Genomic DNA, 20,211 nt, shown 5'->3' with positions numbered 1-20,211 from the left:
AAGTTGTGAAAGATATAGGTTTCCTGTAGTTTCCAATGTTTGTTTCACCAAACAGATAATGTATCTTTTGGCCTCTGGGGAATGAGGGAATACAGCTGTATAAACTTAGTGTAGGAGGAGGCATCTGAGACAGTAAGCTCATATCCTTATCTCCACCTACCATCCCCCCATCTTGTGCATATGCATGCAAATGTACAATGTGTGCACATACACTACCACCACCAACCAGAATAAATAAAAACCTTGAAAAGTAACCTGATTAAAAAAACCCAAACTGAACAAGTTTGACTATACTTATAGGAAGGATGATACTCATTTAAACAGATGCCTGACGATTAGTCTTTCAAAGCAATCTTGAAGCTAGTTTTCAGTAGTGACTTGAATAGACCAAACTTGTTTTCAAAGGTTTTTTTGGGGGGGATTTTTTTGGTGGCAAAGAAGTCCATGTGACCTTAATTATGAGGCAAGCCAAAGGGGTAACATATCCGTCCCTTTTACATGCTGCCTGGATTGAATGAGCATTAAGTTTTCTTGTGAATAGTTTAAACTTTTTGTACAAATTGGTTAGAAAAATATCAATAGATTAAACTGTAAACTATATGAAACTATAAAGGTACCCATGCCTGGGGCAGAAGGTATCCTTCTTTCCCCTTCTTTGGTGATCATTTGAAGTCAGAGTGGTTTAAATAACAGTAAACTTTAACAAAGATAGTGATTGATAAGATAAATGGGGAGAAAGTAGGGGTGGCCCCCTAAATCCCAAAACTCAGCAGAGAAATACTGATATAGGCAGGAGACACACTACATTACCAAGAGAAAGGAGAGAGCAAATAGGGTTGATTTATCCTAAGCTATTACCAAGCTAAAAAAAAGACTCATTTAGATGGTACCAGAAAAAGAAATTCTCAATACATTCTGAAAGACCTTTGGTCATTGGCATATTATAATTTAAGCATTAGGTGGAGGGTGGGGGGAGTTTCAAAAGAATGTTTCAAAAGAACTGTAACATTCTGGTTCAGAGCTGTGTTTTGTCCTGCAAATATACTGTAAGGTTGTTTTTGTTTTTTAAATATGGATCAACTATAAGGGGGCTGATTCTCTGGGGAAGGTGATACGAATATTTGGTTGAAGAGTTGCAGACCTGTAGATTCCAACAAAAAAAGAGTTGTGGGAGTCAAAGCTAAGGAGAACAGGAGACAGAGAGCAGACTGTGATGGGAAGCAGTAAGCAGTGTCACCTAGTGAAAATTGCCAAGAAAAAAAGCAATGTAAAATAGGAAGACCAATTAGTAAACCCCAGTGTCTCTCCTCATAGGAGTCCCATTCTGGGGAGTCAAGAGATTTATAAAAAGTCCCAAATGAGAGACCTGCACATTAGAAATAAGATGGTGTCTTGAATCTTTGCCTCCACTCTGGCCATCATCCATCTTCTACTCTTGGGCTCCTCTGGGATGCTGGGGATTGAAAATGTTGAATGCTAGGCTAAAAAGTCTGGATTTTTATCATGCAGATAATGGTGAATAAATGAATGTTAAGAGAGTAAAGTAGGTAAAGGTGAGTTCTAGCAGAATATGTAGGATGGATTAGAGATGAGAGACACTGAAAGCAGGGAGTCTGGCAAAAAAGATATTTAAATATTTTAGGTTCAAGGAATTATGGGACTGGATTAGAATGGTGGCATTGGGCACAGATAAGAAAAAATGGATGTGAAAGTGCCATTCAGAGGAATCCAAATTATTAATTTAGATATCTAGGCAGATACTAGGACATAAGGGAGTAAGAGCTGACATTAACTTCAATTTTTAGATTTTTAAGATCATTGAGGGCAAGCACTGTTTTTCTCAGAGCTTAACATGGGAACATGACACATAGCAGGCACTTAAGAAATGTTCATTGAATTGGATTAAATTTACCAAGATTTAAAGAGAAATGTAAATTAAGATCTATGGGATATTAAGTCGCAAAGCTATGGATATACTGAGATTCAATGAGAATTTGGGCATGTTCATGGATTCTTTTGGCAAAGATATAAATTGCTTTAAAATATGGTGCAATCTTTGTCTGTACTTCTGTTAATAATTCCAGGGAGATGTAAATTCCTACATTAAAAATACTAATATATCATACTATTTATCCAGATTCATATTTCTATAATGATATCAAATGTAGCCAAACCTTCTATGATTTGAGAGTGTTGTTCCTATCAATTTTTTAATGTATATGTTAATCAGATGGACAATCTACAATCAGGTAGAGTGTGAGTGAGTGTTCAAAACTTAATGTAATTTGCACCAGACAAGGTCCAAAATTTAGAACTTTCTTTCTGTCGTGGCCATCTTAACATCCTGACTGGTTTTTAGACATTTTCATAAATCAGATGTAAACACAGTGAAGGGGGATGTAGCCTAAGGCAGGGAGCTGGGGAATGTTTTCCTGCCAGTAGCAACTGTAGATACTGATTTGCCACTGACTCACTGGATGGTCTAGAGCAGGCCCCATAAGCCTCATTTTCTATAGTAAAAGAGGTGAATTCATCTAAAAAAAAAAAGAAAAGATGAAACAAAGGAAAAAATAGAATGTACTTCCCACTATTCTTACTAGTCAAGGAATAATCAGATAACTGGTTATAATGTTAAGCTGAGCCTCATGTTAATGATGGGCCAATAGTAAGTCTCGTTCTCTTATGGGCTATTTCAGAAGACCATTGGGCTACCCTGGTTTTTGGACCGTGATGCCACCTAGTTCCAATTAATCAGGTTCATATACTGATTAACAGCATGATTCAGGTCTCTTGTTTAAGTGCATTCTGAAACAAACAAAGCTGTATTTCAAGACAACTGTCTTAATGGTTAAAATAAATACCTTCCAAAATTTGATTTTCAAGTAGCTGAACCTTTTCCACCTTTACGATTAATTCAAACTTCCTTCAAATTATTTTTTTAAGTAATATAACAATTTGTTTTTCATTAGAGCTTGTCAAAGCTGAACTTCAGTTTATTTTGAGAGAAAGCAGTACTCATAAGAAACTGTTTAGTGCAATTTGAATGACGCCCAAAGGGGTTATTGCAGCCACAATCAAAATATAGTTTATAGCACTGGATAGGGCTGACACTTTATTTAATGATTATTTTTTAAAAAGTCAGGTTGAATCAGAAGCTAATTAAATGCACTCCTATGGCAAGCAGTAAGTGCTTCTGGATCATTTTTGCTACTGCAAAATGTAAGAATGTAGTTTGTAATTACTTATTACTAGATTTCAAAGTTTCTTACTTAGTTGAGGGTGGCATTGGCTTAGACTTTGTCTATATTAGATGTCTTTTTTAAAAGCAATCTTGTGAGGCATTTCCATGTGAAATTGAATGCCCTTAGGGAAATGCTGAGAGATACTCTGGATTCCATCTACAGAAGTTGAATTGCCAGTGGTTAGGATGGTATTTAATGTTGGATAGCTTAAGTGAAAGTGAAAAAAAAATGATATATTCCCAACTTAGTTGATGACCAAATCACAGCATCTTAGTTATTTGGGACCTCAGAGGTCATCTTATGTAGATCTTCTATATCATCTTAGAAAAATGATGAACAAGCCTCTGCTTAAAGACCTCAAGTGAAAGGGAGATCATTACCCCACTGATATTCCATTTCATTGTCTGGAGAGCTCTAATTGTTTAAACATTCTTACTTATTTTATTAAATATCTCCCAATTATATATAAAACAAATTTTAACAATCACTTAAAATGTTTTTGAGTTCCACATTTTCTATTTCCCTTCTACTCTACCTTCTTGCTTGAGAAGCCAAGTAATTTGGTTTTGATTTATATATATATGTATATATATATATACAGACAAGATATTTCTATATTAGCCATATTGAAAAAAACACCAAATAAAATAAAAGAGTAAAAAATAGCTGAAGTTTAAAAAAGTATGCTTCAATCTGAGTTCAGAATTCATCTGTTCTCTATCTGAAGGAAGAAAACATTTTTCATCAAGAATCCTTTGGAATTGTCTTGGATCAGTCTTTTGAACAGTGTAAGTAAGTCTTTCACAGTTAATCATCATTACTATATTGCTGTTACAGTGTACAATGTTCTAGTAATTTTGCTCACTTCATTTAGCATAAATTAATAATGTCTTCATAAATTTCTCTGAAAGCATGCTGCTCATCATTTCTTATAGCTCAATAGTAGTTCATCATAATAATGTATGCTCCTTTTTTCAGCCATTTGTTCTCTTAATTTGTTCAGCCATTCCCCAGTTAATGGGCATCCCTTCAATTTCCAATTCTTTGCCACCACAAAAAGAGCTGCTATAAATATTTTTGAACTAAGAGATCCTTTTCTTTTTTAAAAAAATTGGAATACCGACCTAGGAGTAATATTGCTGGGTCAAAGGTTATGTACAGTTTTATAGCCCTTTGATTGTAATTGCAAATTGTTTTTCACATGGTTGCTGGTTCACAACTCTACCAACAGTGTGTTAGTATCCTAATTTTTCTACACCCCCTCTAGCATTTGGCATTTCCTTTTTTATCATGTTAGCTAATATAACATGTGAGGTAATACTTTAGAGTTGTTTTAATTTGCACTTCTCTAATGAATAGTGATTTAGAACATTTTTATGTGACTTTTGAGAACTGCAGAATGGCTGTTTTTATAAATATAGCTCAGTTTTTCATATCTTTGAAAAATGAAGCCTTTATCAGAAATACTTGCTATAAAAACAATTTATCTCTACTTTCCTCTTTTCCTTCTAATTTTAGCTGCAAAAGTTTTTTAATTCTTGTAATCAAAACCATCCACTTTACTTCCTGTAACCCCTTCTCTTATATTTGGTTATAGATTCTTCCTTTATCTACAGCTTTGACAAGAACATTTTTCCATACTCCTCTAAATTACTTATGACATCACTCTTTATATCTAAATCCATCTAGACTTTATATTGGTATACTGTGTGAGAAGTTGGTCTGTACCTAGTGTCTATCAAAGTGCTTTTCAGTTTTCCTAGAAGTTTTTGTCTAAATGTTATTACTCTCAAAGCCTAAATCTTTGAGTTTGTCATTGTCTTTTACTGCTAAATATGGTTACACTGACCCACCATTCTGTTTTTTAGCCAGTACTAGACTGTTCTGATAATTACTATTTTGTAATATAATTTAAAATCTAGATCAGCAGTTCCAGCCTGGCAAGGCAACCTTCTTTAGTATTTTTAAAAAATTGATTCCCTTGATATTACTTTGGAAGAATATTTTGCTCTTCTGGATACATTTTGTTACTTTTTTTCTATCTCTACAAAAAAAAATTCTTTGGTACTTTGCACAGCACTAAATAAGTAAGTTAGCATTGGGAGGACTGCTGTTTTTGTTATATTGTCTCAGTCTACCCATGAATAATTATTATGTAGGTTTGTCTTTATTTGTGTGAAAAGTATTTTGTAATTGTGTTCATATAATCCTTGGGTTTGTCTTTGCAGGTAGACTCCCAAATATTTTATACTGTCTCCATTTATTTTAAATGGAATTTCTCTATCTCTCACTGCAGAATTTTGATGGTAGTATATATAAATGCTGATGATTCATGTGAATTTATTTTCTATCTTTCAACTTTTCTGATGTCAATTGCTTTAGCTATTTTTTAGTTGATTATTTAGGTTTTTCTAAATGTACTAGAGATTTGGTTTTCTTTTCCTTTTTAAGCAAATTAATAAATTGTTAATCTATTGCTGGTTTAAAAAAATAAAACCAGCTCCTAGTTTTATTAGTTCAATAATGATTTTTTTTCCTTTCAATTTTATTAATTTTTCCTTTGGTTTTTTCATTTTGGTGTTGTTGCGATAGGAAATAAGATTTAGGACAGAAGAGTGATTGACAGGGCATGGGATTAGAATTTTCCCTGGAGCTGGTGGAATAGAATCCCAGAGAAACAGTTCAGCAACTGACACAATCTCTCTGGAAGTGGATGAAGGAGGAGGCAGGTGTATTTTCCTGGAGCAGCTTGAGAAACCACCATTCAAATTACAAGCCTGGGAATATCTTTGGCTGTGGAAAAGAAGGCAGTCTTCATTCTTCTGCTGGACAGATTAGAAGAAGCTGACCGACCGGAGAACAGGCCACCTAAATATTTCTCTTGGGATTTTTGGACTTTGCCCACCAAAAGACTCTGTTGTAAGATTACTAATCCCTGAAGACTTTGCCTTTAAGGTACTTATAAATAAGATAGATTTAGTCAGATGGTTTATAATTTAGAGGGTAAAATAATTAAGATTTCTCCCTTTCCCCTCCTTCCCTTTTTTTTTACCTTCCCTTTCCTTGTTTAATAAAAATCAAACTGAAAACTGTATTATCACATACTCCCCTCTGCTGTGTCTGTCTATATGTCTTATTTAAGTGTAGAGTGATATTTGCACTGGCAAATGCTTCAAAGCTATGGTCATCTGGGTTACAAAGGATTCGGAATTTAAACTGATGGTGGTGCAAATGAAACAACAGCTGGACCAGATGGAGTTATGTATAAAAGAAAGAAGATGGTGAATAAGAGAAATGAGTGTGGGGATACTAAAAATAATGGGGAAATGAAACAACTTAATAGATTACAAAAAGAAGAGACTAGTGGGATGGCTACCTTATGTCCACTTAGGGATCTCCCTGTAGTTTCCAAAGATGGAATATTCCAAGTAAAAACTCACAAAAGATTTACCCCTCAGGTCTTGGAATCAATTAAAAGGAGAACTCCTAGTTTTACAGAAGAACTCAATCAAGTTATTAAGGAAATGAAAAGGGCAATAGATCTGTTTGACCCTGACTATAGTGATTTTGTGTTGCTAATAAAGGAATTATTAACTAAATGAGAACATAAGTTTATAGAGGAGACAAGATCAGACCCTCTGTTGGTATTCTGGCCAGAACAATATGATATGGATATGAATAACAAAGATAGATATGATGAAATGAAGGAATGTAGGGAAGCTATAATTGAGGTTATGGGTCAGTATACTAAAAGACCTAATGCCTGGTCAAAATTTGAGGCAATTAAACAAAAGATCACAGAAACACCTACAGCCTTCCTCAAAAGAATTACTGAGATGGTTGAAACATTCCTTAGCATGGATTTACTCGAAGAAGGGACCATTGCTCACATTAAAAGTATCTTTGTCAAAAATGCAGTTCCCCAAATCAAACTTTTCTTTAAGAATAATTACCCTGATTGGGAAGAAATGGATTTAGAGGACCTTAGGGGTAAAGCTACATATTTAACCATGAGGATAGACAGGAGGAGAAAGATACTATAGCAGAAGACCTAAAAAAAAAAAGCTTAGGGAAGCAGAATTAAAAGCTAAGAAAAGTGAGATAAAAGGTCAAGGCAGCGGCTGCTTTGAAATACATGCAGCCTAGGAACCTAGGCCTAGGGACAGCAGTTCAGGTCCTAAACATTGTTTCCTTTGTAATCAGTTTGGCCATTTTGTCAGAGAATATAGGTATAGAGGCCAATTTAATAGACAGATAAACAGAAATGAAGTATTTAATAGACAATATAGCAATAATAATTAGAACAATAATAACTACAGTAATTGGAATAATAATAACTAGTGGAATAATAATAATCAAATGAGACATGTAAATCAATGCCAAAATACCTGCTGTCATGGACAACAAGCTCCCAATCTGACCATTATAGGGGATTGGGTAAAGTCTGGAGCTAGGCCAAAATAGGTGGTGAAGGGTAACCAGAGCAAGGGTGCCTGTTCATTATGAAGGTTTACCCAGAATACATCAGTAATTGAATCAAGGGATAATGAGTGGAGTATAAATGAAAATAAGTATAATGTAAATGAGGTTGATGATGATATAAATGAATTAAATAAATCAAATAATATGTGGTAATAATTATAGGTAAAAATTATAATATAAATTTAATAGAAAATTCTAATGAATGTAAAATAAGGGAAATTAAAGAAGAATATAAACTGAATAATAATAATGAAATTGTAAATGAGAACAATGATACCAAGGTGCATATTATAAAGACCAATCAGAGTAGTATAAAAGCTGATGATGTAAAATCCTGGGAATATCATGTAATTCAAGCAGATGTAAACTTGGATGGATAGGAAATGACTGAGCTTTGTACTGATGTTACTATACTAGCACCAGTATAAGAAACATTTCAGCCACCAAACATTACAGAGCCCTATGTATCTATTATAATAGGTGATCAGATATATGACCTTTTGGTAGATACTGTAAATCACTTTTGCAAAGTCTCCCTAAAGATTGTAGAGCTGTTGGTATAATGGAAGTAATAGGAACAACTCGAAAACCAGAAAGAGTAGCAAAATTACAACCCAAAATGATTACTTTAGGTCCTTTATTTGTGGAGCATGCATTTCTTTGTACGCCAGACTGATCCATGAATCTTCTTCGTAGGGATTTATTGTTTAAATTATGAGCAACAATCCAATGTACTGATACTGGGGATATATCATTACATCCACCAGAAGAATCTCTGAAAGCTTTTCCATTGTTGTTCTTAGACAGCACAGAGGATGAGTTGGATTCCATCTATCCTATTCCTGAGGATATCCCTGAAGATTTATGGTCAAAGTCTTCCACAGATGTAGGTTTATTGAAATCAGCTACTCCTGTAAGGGTGAGGACTAAGGAGGGACCAGTTCCTTGTGTATCTTAATATCCCTTAAATAAAGAAGTAATAGAGGGTATCGGACCTATTATTGAGTCCCTAATCCAACAAGGAATAATAATACCTTGCTTCTCAGAATACAATACACCTATACTTCCAATAAAAAAGTCAAAACTCGGTTAGAATGGCAAAGTTGTCTACAGATTCATCCAAGATCTGAGAGCTTTAAACCAGGGGTCCCCAAACTATGGCCCATGGGCCACATGTGGCCCCTGAGGCCATGTATCCAGGCCCTACCACACTTTTAGAAGGGGCACCCCTTTCATTGGTGGTCAGTGAGAGGAGGACTCTATGTTGCAGAGCCGCAAAAGCGCAGCATCACTCATGTACAATACTACTTCCAGTGACATAATCTTTTATATGGTGCCTTAGAACAAGGAGCTGCACAAAGGAGTATGTGGCTGCACAATGGAAGATGTCAGCATGTTGAGCAGTGATCTGGGTGAGGAGATTCTGCACCATGAATACTGCTGCCCGGTTAGGGTTAGGGTTAGGGTTACGTTTTTATAGTCTGGCCCTCCAATGATCTGAGCGACAGTAAACTGGACCCCTGTGTAAAAAGTTTGGGGACCCCTGCTGTAAACGATCATGTGGTAAAGACATCCTACTGTACCAAGCTCATCTGCTATAATCTCTTCCATTCCAAGTCAGGCAAGATATTTCACCAGAGTAGATTTATGCTCAGCATTTTTCTTGATACCGATCCACGAGGATTCTCAAAAGATCTTTACTTTTACCTGAGAGAAAACACTGTGGACCTGGGCTCATCTTCCACAGGGATTCACTATTTCCCTGAGTTAGTTCTCAAAAATTTTAAATAGAGATATGAAAACCATAACATTCAAGGAAAGTAAAATGGTACATTTTGTTGATGATATCCTCCTAGCATTACCATCTGCTAAAGTGTGTCTAAGAGATAGCAATATTCTTTTGATTGAATTATATAAAAGTGGGCATAAAATCTCCAAGGCACAATTATAGTGGGTTTTGCTTCAAGTAGAATATTTTGGATTTGTGTTGTCAGAAGGTTCCAGAAGTATCACGCAGAAAAGAATAACAGACATCCAGAAACTGAGTGCACTTAAGACCAAGAAGCAACTCACAAGCTATTCTTGGAACAACTGATTTCTGTAGGCAATGGATACCTGGATATAGTGAAATAACTAAGTGTCTAACAGATCTAACCAGGAATACAGAACCAGAACCTCTGAAACTAAAACCTGAACATTTGCAAGCCTTAAGGAAGCTTAAGGAAGCAATTTTATTTGCCTCAGCTTTGGGTATCCTGGACTAAACAAAATCATTTCAACTGTTTGTAAATGAGACAAAAGGTATTGCTTCTGGTGTACTGACACAGACTTTAGGACAAAGTTATCATCCAATTGGATAATTATAGTTGTCAGTTTGATCCAATAGCTGCTGGTACAGTTCCTTGTCTAAGGGATGTAGCAGCTACACCTGTGTTAGTCCAGAAGTCATCTGATTTAGTTTTGGGATGTCCATTGGCTGTATATTGTTCATATCAAATAGAAGCACTAATGAGGAAATTTTGTACTCAAGCATAGTCAGACCAATGAATATCTAAGTATGAAATTATACTTCTAGATAGTGAAAACATTGAGATGAGGAGGTATAGTGTATTAAATCCAGCTACACTTCTTCCTGATTTGCCAAAGAACAGTGAACCATTACATGAATGTGTAGAAGTAGTAGATTTAGTGGATATACCTAGGATGGATTTAAAAGACACTCCTATTGAAAATTCAGACTGGGTTTTATTCACTGATAGTTCCTCATAATTGTGTAATGGAATCAGATATACAGGTGCTGCAGTTATCACAGAATATGAGACACCATGATATGGATCATTACCTAGTAACCTTAGTGCTCAAAGAGCAGAGTTGGTCACTTTAAAGCAATAATGTCTTCTGACTGATGGTAAAAGTGCAAATATTTATACAGACTCTTGATATGCTTTTTCAGTTTGTCATGCTATAGGACAAATCTGGAAACAATGAGGTTTTATTACTGCATCAGGAAAACCAATTGTTCATACAGAAATAATAACTGAATTGTTGGATGCTATCCAGAAACCTAAACAGTGGTGATCCATTTTAGAAGTCATACTTATGGCAGAGATTCAGTCTCTAAAGGGAATCATGGAGTTGATATCACTGCAAAATTTGCTGCCAGGAATTCTCCAGTGTATATAATGAATCTGTCAACTATTGAATCTGATGATCTAGAAAAAGCTTATGTAGACTCAGAAATTCAAAAGTGGAAAGAGAAGTTTGGAGCAAGGAAAGAACATGCAAAAAGGGTTGCAGATACTGGAAAATGCTGTTACCAAAAGACTTGTATACCTATTTGTGTCAAGCCATCCACACAAAAGATCATTTTGGTACTCAAGCTGTAATTGACTCTGTAAAGAGGCAATGGATAGCACCTGGAATAAGTATTATAGAAAATAAGATCTGTACAAGCTGTTCTTTTTGCCAAAAATTCAGTCAAGGGGCATTCAGACAGAAAGGTTTAGGTGGTAGGCCTTTAGCATATTGTCCATTTGAGAATCTGCAAATTGATTACATCAGCATACCAAAAGCTGGAAGATACAAGTTTTGTCTGATAATAGAAGACAGATAAGTAAGTGGCCTGAAGCATTTCCTTCAAGTACAAATACAGCTAGCTTTGTGGTAAAGTGTTGATTAAGGAAATTATACCTAGATTTGGAGTACCACTTACCATAGACTCTGATAAGGGATCTCATTTCACCCAAGATATCCTGAAAAGAGTCTATGAGAATCTAGGAATAACACCTAAATATCATGTTCCTTATCACCCACAAAATTCAGGTCAGGTGGAGTGTGTAAATAGGAAACTCAAAACTATGGTGGGGAAAATCTGGCTCAAATGGCCATATATTCTTCCCATAGCTTTGTTTTATTTACGTATGAGACCAAGAGCATATTTTCATATATCATCCTATGAAATGTTCTTTGGACATGCTCCACTAGAGGCAAGAACTTTTAAGACAGTCTATACTTCACTCTTAGGAAGAGACTGTCAACTTGCTTCTTACTTGAGTGCTTTATAAGAAAGACTCAAAGAATTTCATGATATGGGAGTATTAATTCAATCTGGTCCATTGGATTATTCTCTCCATGATTTCAAACCAGGAGATATGGTATATGTCAAAAATTTTGCTAAAACATCAGCAACACAAGAGAGTTGGGTAGGTCCTTACACCATTGTGTTAGTTTCTCCATCTTCAGTTAAAGTTTTGGGTAGAGATTCATGGTATCATTGTTCACATATAAAATTAGCACATGGTATAAATAATGAAAATGTACAAATCATCAAAGAAGAAAATGAAGAAGAGATCTTAGAAAGTTAGAATCATCAGGCAAATTGAGACTACAGTCAAAAAGATCAGTAAGGAGAGTACCATTCCAGTGGAAGAGGATAGAGGAGGACAATGCAGATCAATAGAAGAATTCAAGAAATTAATGGACATTATTAAAAGACTGAAAACATAACTTTAAAGACTGAAAAATTTGCAATGAAGAGAATCTCAGGATTAATGGACTAATTGATTAAAATTTGGGGTAATGCATTATAACACAAAACAATATAACACACATTCACACAAACAAACATAAATATATTTACTACCATGGTGTTGGAGAAGAAAAATTATTCAATCAAGATGAGCTGAGAAGAGAAGGAAAGATCTGAAGTAGTGGTGAGTATATTGAATGAAACACTAACATAACAATAACACTGACATTACACTAGCAAAACAACATAACAAAGTAACAATATAACAAAACAAACACACAAAGCATAAACATGGTTAGGTTACATTGAACCACTATTTGAATGAGTAAAACAATGTATAGTTAGGGTACTAACAATGTTATAATTAGCTTTAGATTAGTTAATTACTAACAAAATTTAGTTAGCTATTTTAGCTATTTAGTTTTAATATAGAAATTTAGATAGAAGAATTTTGAAGATAGAGATTTAATTAGATAGGATTAAGTATATAAGATTAGATTAGATACTGACTTGCATTACAACATACATAACAACATATATTACATAACACAAATAACATAACATCACTGTAAACCTTAAAGTTTCTTAAGACTTATGAATGTTGGAAATTTCCCCATTGGGAAATTTCATACTGGAAAAAATTTCCTACTGATAGTAAGAAACTCTATTGGAATGTGAAACCCTAGGCATGTGAGGGTCCTTCTCCTCCCTACCTAAGACTACTTTAGGACAGAAACCTTTTGCTAAACAATGGAAAGGGCTTTGACCTATGCTTAAGCATAGAACAGGAAGTTCTTTGAGTCATGATTGATTTTAGAATTAATACAATAGAGATACTTGGAATGACAGAACCAGGTCTTGAAAATACAATCTCCATCCTACTCAGAGTAAAAGGATTTAGGAAGGGCTGCAGCAAAGGATCAAGATTTAATTATTTGAGAATATGACCTTCAACAGACATGTGCAAAGCCATAGACCTCTGGGCGGTCCTGGGTTAAGCTAGAGCCACCATTGGCACAGGGAAGACATGGACAGTGATTGGTAGATGTGAGAACTGAGGGGAGGGAACTTAGATGGTTTTCTTTTTTTTTTCTTTTTTTCTTTTAATATATTTTATTTGACCATTTCCAAGCATTATTCGTTAAAGACATAGATCATTTTCTTCCCCCCCCCCACCCCCCATAGCCGATGCGTAAGTCCACTGGGCATTAGATGTTTTCTTGATTTGAACCCATTGCTTTGTTGATAGTATTTGCATTAGAGTGTTCATTTAGAGTCTATCCTCTGTCATGTCCCCTCAACCTCTGTATTCAGGCAGTTGCTTTTTCTCGGTGTTTCCACTCCCATAGTTTATCCTTTGCTTATGAATGGTGTTTTTTTCTCCTGGATCCCTGCAAGTTGTTCAGGGACATGGTCGCCACTAATGGAGAAGTCCATTACGTTCGATTATACCACAGTGTATTAGTCTCTGTGTACAATGTTCTCCTGGTTCTGCTCCTCTCGCTCTGCATCACTTCCTGGAGGTTGTTCCAGTCTCCATGGAACTTCTCCACTTTATTATTCCTTTTAGCACAATAGTACTCCATCACCAACATATACCACAGTTTGTTCAGCCATTCCCCAATTGATGGGCATCCCCTCGTTTTCCAGTTTTGGGCCACCACAAAGAGCGCAGCTATGAATATTTTTGTACAAGTCTTTGTGTCCATTATCTCTTTGGGGTACAGACCCAGCAGTGCTATGGCTGGGTCAAAGGGTAGATATTCTTTTGTCGCCCTTTGGACATATTTCCAAATTGCCTTCCAGAATGGTTGGATCAATTCACAACTCCACCAGCAATGAATTAATGTCCCTACTTTGCCACATCCCCTCCAGCATTCATTACTTTCCTTTGCTGTTATGTTAGCCAATCTGCTAGGTGTGAGGTGATACCTCAGAGTTGTTTTGATTTGCATCTCTCTGATTATAAGAGATGTAGAACACTTCTTCATGTGCTTGTTGATAGTTTTGATTTCTTTATCTGAGAACTGCCTATCCATTTCCCTTGCCCATTTATCAATTGGAGAATGGCTTGATTTTTTGTACAATTGATTTAGCTCATTATAAATATGAGTAATTAAACCTTTGTTAGAGGTTTCTATGAAGATTTTTTCCCAATTTGTTGTTTCCCTTCTGATTTTAGTTTTATTGGTTTTGTTTGTACAAAAGCTTTTTAGTTTGATGTAGTCAAAATTATTTATTTTACATTTTGTGATTCTTTCTATATCTTGCTTGGTTTTAAAGCCTTTCCCTTCCCAAAGGTCTGACATGTATACTATTCTGTGTTTACCCAATTTACTTATGGTTTCCTTCTTTATGTTTAAGTCACTCACCCATTTTGAATTTATCTTGGTGTAGGGTGTGAGGTGTTGATCTATTCCTAGTCTCTCCCACACTGTCTTCCAATTTTCCCAGCAGTTTTTATCGAATAGTGGATTTTTGTCCCAAAAGCTGGGATCTTTGGGTTTATCGTATACTGTCTTGCTGAGGTCGCTTTCCCCCAGTCTATTCCACTGATCTTCCTTTCTGTTTCTTAGCCAGTACCAAATTGTTTTGATGACTGCTGCTTTGTAATATAGTTTTAGGTCAGGGACTGCAAGGCCCCCATCATATGTGTTTTTTTTCATTATTTCCCTGGATATCCTTGATCTTTTGTTCTTCCAAATGAACTTTGTTATGGTTTTTTCTAAATCAGTGAAGAAGTATTTTGGTAGTTCAATGGGTATGGCACTAAATAGATAAATAAGTTTGGGTAGGATGGTCATTTTTATTATATTGGCTCGTCCTATCCATGAGCAGTTAATGTTTTTCCATTTGTTCAAGTCTAGTTTTAGTTGTGTGGCGAGTGTTTTGTAGTTGTGTTCATATAGTTCCTGTGTTTGTCTTGGGAGATAGATTCCTAGGTATTTTATTTTGTCTAAGGTGATTTTGAATGGGATTTCTCTTTCTAGTTCTTGCTGCTGAGCTGTGTTGGAGATATATAGAAAAGCTGATGATTTATGTGGGTTTATTTTGTATCCTGCAACTTTGCTAAAGTTGTTGATTATTTCAATTAACTTTTTGGTTGAATCTCTAGGATTCTTTAAGTAGACCATCATGTCATCCGCAAAGAGTGATAACTTGGTCTCCTCCTTGCCTATTTTGATGCCTTCAATTCCTTTATCTTCTCTAATTGCTACTGCTAGTGTTTCTAGTACAATGTCAAATAGTAGAGGTGATAATGGGCATCCTTGTTTCACTCCTGATCTTATTGGGAATGCATCTAGTTTATCCCCATTGCAGATGATATTAGCTGTTGGTTTTAGATATATACTGTTTATTATTTTTAGGAATGACCCTTCTATTCCTATGCTTTCTAGTGTTTTTAATAGGAATGGGTGTTGTATTTTATCAAAGGCTTTTTCTGCATCTATTGAGATAATCATGTGGTTCTTGCTAGTTTGCTTGTTGATGTGGTCAATTATGTGGGTGGTTTTCCTAATGTTGAACCAGCCCTGCATCCCTGGTATAAATCCTACTTGATCATGGTGAATGATCCTTCTGATCACTTGCTGGAGTCTTTTTGCTAGTATCCTATTTAAGATTTTTGCATCTATATTCATTAGGGAGATTGGCCTATAGTTTTCTTTCTCTGTTTTTGACCTGCCTGGTTTTGGAATCAGTACCATGTTTGTGTCGTAAAAGGAGTTTGGTAGAACTCCCTCTTTGCTTATTATGTCAAATAGTTTGTATAGTATTGGGATTAACTGTTCTCTGAATGTTTGATAGAATTCACAGGTGAATCCATCAGGCCGTGGGGATTTTTTCTTAGGAAGTTCTTTGATGGCTTGATGGATTTCAATTTCTGATATGGGATTATTTAAGAATTCTATTTCCTCTTCTGTTAGTCTAGGCAGTTTGTATTTTTGTATATATTCATCCATTTCTCCTAAATTGGTGTATTTATTGCCATATAATTGGGCAAAGTAATTTCTAATGATTGCCTTAATTTCCTCCTCATTGGAGGTACTGTCCCCCTTTTCGTCTTTAATGCTGTGAATTTGCTTTTCTTCCTTCCTTTTTTTAATTAGATTGACCAGTACTTTGTCTATTTTGTTTGTTTTTTCAAAGTACCAGCTTCTTGTCTTATTTATTAAATCAATAGTTCTATCACTTTCGATTTTATTAATTTCTCCCTTAATTTTTAGGATTTCTAATTTGGTTTTCTGCTGGGGGTTTTTAATTTGATCGCTTTCTAGTTTTTTCAATTGCATTTCCAATTGATTGATCTCTGCTCTCCCTTGTTTGTTAATATAAGCTTTCAGGGATATGAATTTGCCTCTGATTACCGCTTTGGCTGCATCCCAAAAGGTTTGAAAGGATGTTTCGCCATTGTCATTTTCCTTGATGAAATTATTAATTGTTTCTATGATTTCTTCTTTAACTAAACAGTTTTGGAGTATCATATTGTTTAATTTCCAATTGGTTTTAGATTTGGTTTTCCATGTACCATTACTAATCATTATTTTTATTGCCTTGTGATCTGAGAAGGCTGCATTCATTATTTCTGCTTTTCTGCATTTGTGTGCTATGTTTCTGTGACCTAGTGTATGGTCAATTTTTGTGAATGTGCCATGTGGTGCTGAGAAGAAGGTGTATTCCTTTTTATCCCTATTTATTTTTCTCCATATGTCTATTAATTCTAATTTTTCTAAGATTTCATTCACTTCTTTTACCTCTTTCTTATTTATTTTTTGATTTGATTTATCTAAATTTGATAATGGTTGGTTTAAGTCTCCCACTAGTATGGTTTTATTGTCTATTTCTTCCTTCAATTCTCCTAGTTTCTCCATTAGAAATTTGGGTGCTATATTATTTGGTGCATACATATTGATTAATGATATTTCCTCATTGTCTATAGTCCCTTTTAACAAAATATAATTACCTTCCCTATCCCTTTTGATCAGGTCTATTTTTGCATTGGCTTTATCAGATATCATGATTACCACTCCTGCCTTCTTTCTATCAGTTGAGGCCCAGAAGGTCTTACTCCATCCTTTAATTCTGACCTTGTGAGTGTCAACCCGCCTCATGTGTGTTTCTTGAAGACAACATATGGTAGGGTTTTGGATTCTAATCCATTCTGCTATTCGTCTACGTTTTATGGGTGAGTTCATCCCATTCACGTTCAAAGTTATGATTGTCATTTGTGTACTCCCTGGCATTTTGATTGCCTTCCCTAATTCTAACCTTTTCTTCTTAGGCTCTACCTTTTAGTCCAGTGATTTACTTTGAAACAGTCCCCCTTGTCCCCTCCCTTGATATTTCCCTTTTTAGTCCCTCCCTTTTTGTTCCCTCCCCCTCCCCCCTCTCTTTCCCTCCCTTTTTGTTCTCCCTCTCCCCCTCCCCCCCTTGGTTTTCCCTTCTCCTTACCCTTGTTGGGTAAGATAGAATTCAAGATCCCAATGGATCTGGATGTTTTTCCCTCTCAGAGTTGATTTCCCTGAGATTGAGGTTTAAGTAAACCCCCCCCCCCCTCTCTTCCTCTCCTTCTTATAGGAGTTTTCTTCCCCTCCCCTTCCCATGTGAATCTTTGCGTGAGAATGATTATTCTATTTGGTCTTTCTTTACCCCCTATTTATACATTACATTTTCCCCACATATTAGTATACATAGATTGATATAAATGTAGTCCTTATAGAAGAGAGTTTGAATAAAAGAAGAAGATAACATTTTCCCCTTTCCTTAATATTTACCTTTTCAGGTATTCCTTGCTCTTTGATTTTCGGTATCAAACTTTCCACAGAGCTCTGGTCTTTTCTTTGCAAAAAGTTGGAAGTCTTCTATTTTGTTGAATGCCCATACTTTCCCTTGGAAGTATATAGTCAGTTTTGCTGGGTAGCTGATTCTTGGTTGAAGACCCAGCTCTCTTGCCTTTCTGAAGATCATGTTCCATGCCTTACGATCATTCAGAGTAGAACTTGCAAGGTCTTGTATGACCCTGATTGGCATTCCTTTATATCTAAATTGTCTTTTTCTGGCTTCCTGTAGGATTTTTTCTTTTGTTTGATAGCTTTGGAATTTGGCAATTACATTCCTGGGAGTTGTCTTTTGGGGGTTTAGTGTAGAAGGTGTTCTGTGAGCTCTGTCAGTGGCTGTATTGCCCCCTTGTTCTAGAATCTCTGGGCAATTTTCTTTGATTATATCTTGTATCACCATGTCCAGTTTGGTGTTTATTTCTGGCTTTTCTGGGAGTCCAATTATTCTTAAATTTTCTCTTCTCCCTCTATTTTCCAGATCTATCACCTTGTCGGTGAGATATTTTATGTTCTCTTCTAATTTCTTGGTGTTTTGGCTTTGCTTTATTAGTTCTTGCTTTAAAGCCTGGTTTTCTTTTACAGTTTGGTCAAACTGGTTTTGTAGATGCGTGAATTTCTTTTGCATTATTTCCCACTTTTCCTCCCAGAGGGCTTCCATCTTTTTGGTCATTTCTGATTCAAATTCTTCATGGGTTTGTGGAGAGTTTCTATTTCCTTTGGAAGATTTTGGAGAATTTTCTTGTATATCTTCTTCTATCTGCTCTGTATTTTGTATTTTGGCTCCATAGAATGTGTCCAAAGTCGCCCCTTTCTTCTTATTTTTCTTGGTATTTTGGGGCTTCTGTGCTTCTGTGGAGTTTGTCATCTCTGAGTGTGGAGGATTAGCTTTTCTTATCTCTGTCTGGTGTTCAGAGGCTTTAGTCCTGGGCAGATGGTTCTATGAGCTTTCCCTGGGTTAAACTGAATATGCCTCACTGGAACTGGAATGGAAGGGTCGGACCATGAGGCCACACTCTCCCCCCGGCTCGCTTTCTGGAAGTTGCCTTCAGAATCGCTGGCCGTGAGGCTGTTTCGTCGGCCTGCGGGGGGATGGGCTGCAGCTTCCCCAAGTTCCGAGGGCAGGGACTTTCACTGAGACTTGGATAGCAGGATCCAGACCGTGAGGTTGTCTTGCCCGCCCTGAGGGTTGCTGTTGTTTTGACCAGTTCTCTGCAGCGGAAGCCCCAGGCAGTAACTTTCACCCGGACTCGGGTAGAAGGCCCTGAGGGTTGTTGTTCTGAGGACCCTGCTCTCTGAGCCCGGCCGGGCTGCGGCTTCCGGGAGCCTTGGACTCTGCGCTCCTACCCCTGAGGTCCGAGTGATCTCGGGTTCTGGCTTTTGAGGGGAGCCGTACCTTTTGAACCGGGTCCAGGTCCAGGAGGAGGGTTCCCAGGGTCTGTGCTGTTGATCGTTTTGAATTTCGGTGCCTTAGGAGCTTATAGTTTGAGATCGGTCGGGAAGGGTTTTCCAGAGATCTGAGCTTTAGCTTTCTCTAAGCCGCCATCTTAACCGGAAGTCGTGATGGTTTTCTTAAAGATAGCGGGGTCTGAGGACTGGGGAGGTTTGAGAGGTTTTGTTCTGAGAGGTTGTGCTCTGAGAAGCTTGCTCTGAAGGAGGCTAGAGGTGGAGGCCCCTGAGACTGTTTCTCCATTTTGGTCACGTGAGTGATAGGGACTGATCTCTTTTCTTTGCCTCAGCTATCTATGGGCTTGGGCCTTTTGGCCCAGCCTAAAGAGAGGGGGTATTTAAGCCCTATTCCCTTCTCTCCCCTCTCTCTCTCTCTCTCTCTCTCTCTCTCTCTCTCTCTCTCTCTCATACCTTTCTTCCTCCTGTTTGTAATTAAAACCTCCATAAAAGGTTGACTGCTGACTTGAGTTTTCATTTAGGAATTACATAGCTGAATTCCTTGACGACCTTAAATTAATATATATCAGTCTTTTAAAGTGATTTCCTTGTCACATCACATAGCAAACATAATTGTAAATACAGATGTAAATACTTGTAAATAGTGTATATAATAGTTAGGATTGTTAATTAATTATATTACAATGCATGTATGTATACACATCTAACATATATGTAT

General features: G+C 36.4%; 1 protein-coding gene across 3 annotated transcripts in view; it reads right to left on the bottom strand.

Annotated features, from left to right (window-relative positions):
- The window catches only part of LMF1 (lipase maturation factor 1), a 915,352-nt gene that overhangs the window by 172,437 nt on the left and 722,704 nt on the right, over positions 1-20,211 (bottom strand). The gene's annotated exons all lie outside the window — the stretch shown is intronic.

This window comes from Monodelphis domestica, chromosome 7 (assembly GCF_027887165.1).
Source record: "Monodelphis domestica isolate mMonDom1 chromosome 7, mMonDom1.pri, whole genome shotgun sequence".
Lineage (NCBI taxonomy): Eukaryota > Metazoa > Chordata > Mammalia > Didelphimorphia > Didelphidae > Monodelphis > Monodelphis domestica.
This window is presented reverse-complemented; position numbering and strand designations above follow the sequence as displayed.